Below are 6,181 nucleotides of genomic sequence, written 5' to 3'. Positions count from 1 at the left end.
CCTGGTTTTAGATCCCTTTTGTGTTATTTAAAAGAGTCCTAGGCTCTTCAAACCTAGGTGGCGTTGTCGGTGTTTTAAATTGAGTCCACGCCTACAAGCCCACCACGGGCGTCACAATAGCATCTGATATATGCAGTGTTCCTGCAAAAAAAATCATACACAATTCATTTAAAGACATGGACATTTGCTGGTCTCAGTTCATTTATTTTCACGGCTCCTTCAGATTTGTTGAAATACTGATCTATAGAAGTTAAAATAAAAAGATTGCATAGGAGTTATGAGTGTGCAGTCTGTTTCTTTTGTTTACAACTTAGAACACACTACCAAACATGCAAAGCCACTTTTGCCTGCTTCTTGGTTGACCGTGCAGATGTATAAACTATGACAATTAAGCAAAGAAGTGATTTTATATTTAAATTGAGGTTCTAATTACATTTGAAGACCCAGACAGTAGGCTACATCATGATAGCAGAAACAAGGCGGCTACAGATGCACTCCATTTGGCTTTTCCATCAGGTCATCCTGTCATTGAAGGTTGGAGGCAGTAGATTCTTGGAGACAACAGTGAGCCATGTCAACCTGGTTTTGCAGCATGTCAGATTTTCAAACCTGTCCAACAAATCAATATAAAATATCAAACAATGTTGCTGCCTGTCCAAAAATCTATAAGTAAGTCACGTTGGTTCATTTTACATGTGTTATTAATACAAATTTACTTTAGATTAGAGACTAGTGAGCAGATTACTAAAATATACTGTAGTGGAGGTAAGCCACATTTTTTAAATGAGGTTGATAGTTTACTCACTTGTTCTCAGATCATCTGTATTAATCAATGAGGTGGGTAACTCACATTGGATAGTTTACCCACCTCATTTACCAACCATTACACCCCTGACTGTAACGTTAAAATGCTAGCTGCAGTTTATTATGTTGGTATTTGTAATATAGTTAATCACTTAGCTAGCGTTTTAGTCCAAGTGACAGACCAAGGGAAGCATACAGACTGATCAGTGATATCACGTTAGCGTTGCTCATAAACTACTAGCGTAGTACTGCATTGACTAGCTCACAAAAGTTGCTAATAAAATAAACTTTAAAAGGGGTAACGTTAGTGGTAAGAGCACATTTACCAAAGAACTTACCATAAATTAGTCTTTTATTTGGACTCAGATTATTAGCGAACGCTTGCCACCGCTTGCCACCACTGAAGCTGCCGAACTTTCACGACTGACGTCACGTCTTAACACCGAATTGCTGGCTAAGTTAATATTATATAAATGATTGCAAATCATAGTAAAGTGCAACTGAAAATCATTCCAAAAAGTTAACAGCGAGTGATGTTGTGGTGTTTAGATTTGACAGTAACCAGGAACTACAATACCAACGTGAACCACGTGATACTTTTCCAAGCCTGCTATTGGATGATAAGTACAAATACGACATGCATGGCGGACCCTAAACATAGCTGTCCGCTCTCTTTACCGGAGAAAATGCAAGTTGACAGAGTTAGCGATCACAAAATATGGCAAGAAAGAACGCGTGGCAACACATTTATTTTCATTTGTTGAGACATGTCTCAGTTGTTAATAAAGGACTGGGTTTTCCCTCGGTAGGGATCGTTTAACCCTGTAAGACCCACGGTTGTAATATTACAACATTTGTATTTGATAAAAAAAAAGGGTATAAATCATTTGTTTTCTTGTTCTTTTTTCACATAAACATCATCATTGGATCCTATTGTTTAGTCTTGCAATGCTATTGGCCAGGATATTTGCATATAAGTACCCCCCACAGGGCCAGGACACATCACAACTTCAAAATTGTTGACGGAGCAACAACTCTCTTTTTCACTGGACGGAATTCCTCAAAAAGAAGTAAGTAAAATGCCTGTAATATTTTTTTGGGTGATCATTAGAATGTCTAGAACATGTACATATGTTATTATTGTGAAACATATCCCCCAAATGTAAATTAGAGCATGTTTTATAGAGGTTGCTATTTTACAACGGTGGGGCAGTGTGGTAGCAAATATCCAGGTGGTATACTGTTAGTTTACATACCTGGCTAAGGGGAGTCTTATAGTTTTCACAATACATTTATACAGTTATATGTGTATTTCCCCCACATTGCATACCTAAATATATATATAGTGTAGGCTATATGTGCATTTTTACTTTAATTTCTAATTTCCAATAATATTTGTAACCAATTGTACTCAAAGACAAATATACTGCATAAAATGTAATTGCTTACAATGTTTTAGTAATCACTTTCAACAGATCAGTTCCTACTTCTGTTTGTAATCATGTTTTAGTTGGTTTAAGTTAGTTCCTGGAGGATTCCATGTGGTAATTGTTCATGTGGGGGTTGCACACATAGCACCATCATCATTGTTCATGTGAGGGCTGGTGGGGGTTGCCCACTTAGGACCATCATCCCTTTGTGAGGATAAGCAAAGCACAATAGGCTGGCCAGACAGTATTGTGTGACTTGTGAAATGTGTACTGCAGTGAGATGTGTAAACACTACTAATGTACTAAAGTTATTTCTTTATTTTCATTTCAGAATGCCACAAGCAAGGAGAGAGCCTCGCTTCATTGCAAGATACAAGATACAAGATGCACTGGATATGGTACTGAATGTAGAGAGTGATGTGGATATCGACTTCACTGAAACTGATGAAGAGTCAGATGAAGAGGCCTGTGGAGAGGAGTCAAAAGAAAACCAACCACCCAGTGAACCCACTAACTGCCCAGTAGATGCAGACATTCAGCCACCCCAACCGGCCAAACACTTCAGCTCAGAAGAGACAACTGGAAGAGAGTCCAAACCGCGCTCCACCCAAGGCACCACGTCAACACCTGCCATCGGATGTGCGCCAGGACCAAGTTGGCCATCTCCCACGAAAGACACAGAGAGGGCGCTGCAGGAATGGTGGCTGTTCAGGGTACACCAACTTACTATGCCACAAGTGTGATGTTCGTCTGTGTATTTCAGGTCACAGGAACTGTTTCTGGGACTATCACTGTAAATAAGCGTAAGCAATTGTTTGTAAATGGTGTTCAAAGTGATTTGCAGTCACTTGGAGTATGAGAGGGGGGTGCCTGTTACATGTTGCGGAGTAATTAGGTAATTAGGTTTCTTTAGTACATTTATTGTATGTATTGTTTTCATTTTGTTGTTCTTTTAATAAAATCACAATTCTTAAAAATATGGCTTACGGTACATTGATGTTATTATTCATAATGTATACTGTTCTGAGGCCAAATATTATTCATAATGTATACTGTTCTGAGGCCAAATAATAAACCATAACCATATAAATTAACCCTTAAGTTGTTTTAATGAAGTATATATACATTTGTCATGTTATTCTGACAATGAGTAAAAATGGCCTATAGGAAATTCTGCTACCTGATTGACCCTACGTTGTGATATTACAACATTTGCATAAAACCTTATAAAAACCTTTTTTTTTTTAAAACACTATATTTTCTTCTCCAAAGTACTCCTACAACACCATCAGAAAGGTTGAATAATTTTTTTTGCAAGTAGAAATATATCCGGGTCTTACAGGGTTAAGTGCACAAAATCTCCCCTGGGCCCGCCGCCTAACAAACATGCAATAAAAACAGGAAAAGGCAGTTACAACATTCATCAAAAACATGTGCCGGTAGGAAAGGAATTTTCTTCTATGTCTCTCATTAAATTTTGTGAAAGTTCCAGTTTGTGTGTGTGTGTGTGTGTGTGTGCATGTGTGTGTGTGTGCATGTGTGTGCGTGTGTGTGCGTGTGTGTGTGTGTGTGTGTGTGTGTGTGTGTGTGTACCAGATGACCTTTCTGTTATCACTGCCATCTTACTGAGGGAAATGAAAGCAGGAGGGAGGAAAGTGAGAAAAGGGTGAAAATATGCATTAGACAATAATCACACTTTACAATGCTGGCAAAGCCTCTAGGTAACTATCTTACTGAGCCCGCATGGGACAGCAGCATATCCAGGCACACAAAGAGCCATTATGTTTATGAGGTTGATCTGCAATGACGGGGAGAAAAACAGGCTTGTAATCAACACTCAGATCTGTTTGGTTTGCATTGTAGCAAAGCCAAAGCTCAGTCTCTTCAGCTCTTCAGTGTGACTCAGTAGTGAAGAATGCTTAGCCTGGGTAAACACAGCCCCCAGTGACCTGCTCTCAGGGTTACCTTGCTCCCGAGTTCCCTTTTAGGTGATGGCCCCAGGCAGCTCAATTTAACCCCTGGTTGTCACAACATCCCACGGCACACCTGGACTTGCCTTGCACACCATTTGGGAACCAGTGACTGCTTTACTCCCCCACATGCCAGTTGAAACACAGGTGAGGTTTGTCTATAGAACACCTATAACACACAGGTTTCCAGCACAACGGGAGAGAAAACACAAACAGGGTGAACTGTTTCTTTAAGTGCTGTAAAGAAAATCATGAAATTCCACTGTGCACAGCCATTAATGGGTTAAGTTGGCCAAATGTAGACTGAATGTAATGCTGAAGGTATTTCAGCAGTGTGTTAAGTGTTGCGTAACACTGCAGAACAAGTGTATTTAGTGTTCCTGAACACATCCAGGTTATTAGTAGAATAACATCAAAGAGAACAGGAAACACTGATACTTAGGTAGCATCAGCTGTCTTTATTGTAAATACATGGGTGTTACAGAATGCTGTTTTTTTAATGTTCCACAACATCGCTGGCTTGTGAATGCAGCCCTGTATGTACAGGCTGGGTGACAGAATGTAATGCACTGTTTTGTCTCAACATTTCCACACACTGCTGGCTGTTGATTGCAGCGCAGCATGTATAATAGGCTGAATGTTACAGAATGTTAAGCAGTTTATTTGTTTATCTTTTAACATCACACACTGCTGGCCGTTGAACGCAGCCCCAGGCCAGCCGCTCAATAGACCCAGCTTGCTCCAGTCTTCACAGTGTCACCCTCCACACACACAGACACACACAGACACACACACGCACACACACACACACACACACACACACACACACACACACACACACACACACACGTGACGCATTAACTTTTAAATTTCGACCTGCTCATGTGATCAATCGTTGGCTGGGAGGTTATGCTTTCACCCGGCAGGAGATCTCCAAACAGATTTACACAAAACTTGGTAGAAAAACAGGTGACTCAACTTAGAACTGATTAACTTTCCACACCCACTAGACAAAAGGGGGAGTGGCAATTTCCGTGGCCAATAACAAAAAGGCGCTTAACTTCCACACAGATCATGTGACACAACAAAACTTTGTAGAAAGGTTGGTCATGGAAGGCCAAGGAATTACTGATTAACTTTCCACACCCACTGGTCAAAACGGGGCGTGGCGAAGGGCATGGCTATAAAAAGGTGCCTAACTTCTAAACAGATTCACGTAAATCCACAAAACTTTGAAGAAAGGTTGATGGAGCGGAGGTTTACACTCTACCAGTCCAGAGTCCTCTAGTTTATTTTTATGAATTATATGAGACACTGTCTGTTGGACAGCAGCACTTTGACTGTTTTTACATTCGTATTAATGAAATATTATTATTTCTTCAGTAGGTTTTAGCTTGCTATTGCTATTTTGCTATTGTTGTTGTTTTTGTTATTGTTGTTTTTGTGGGTGTTCACCCTGTCTGTCTGTCTCTGTTTGATGATGTCAGAGTTGTTTGGCTGGAAGAGAGACACCTGGCAGAGGAGGAGAGGAACGTTGTCAAGATGAACTCTTCAGAAGTGGTAAGAAAAAATATCAGTTGCATCACTGATGTTGCAACACACACACACACACACACACACACACACACACACACACACACACACACACACACACACACACACACACAAATGTCTCAGTGTTGTAGTGGCTGTAACACAGCCTTTATTAAGGGCCCCAAAGGCTACTCTGGAGTCAAGGTTTTGAATATAACAAGCCGCACAGCCAAAGCTGTTTTTCCAGATGTCTCCCCCCAACAAGAAGCCTTGAGTCCCTCATGTCTAACTATGCTACGAAGCCGCACCAGACCCAAAAACAAGGGAAGAACCAATAACCAAAAAGGACAATTCTCACTCCAAGGAAAACGCCCCTGAAGCACACAACATCCCATGGAACAACAAGCTGACCCAGCTGTAATCTGCACATTTACATGGGAAGGT

Source organism: Poromitra crassiceps (assembly GCF_964638095.1).
Source record: "Poromitra crassiceps genome assembly, chromosome: 7".
In the NCBI taxonomy this organism is placed as follows: domain Eukaryota; kingdom Metazoa; phylum Chordata; class Actinopteri; order Beryciformes; family Melamphaidae; genus Poromitra; species Poromitra crassiceps.
The sequence above is the reverse complement of the archived record's forward strand: the minus strand, read 5'-3'. Positions refer to the sequence as shown.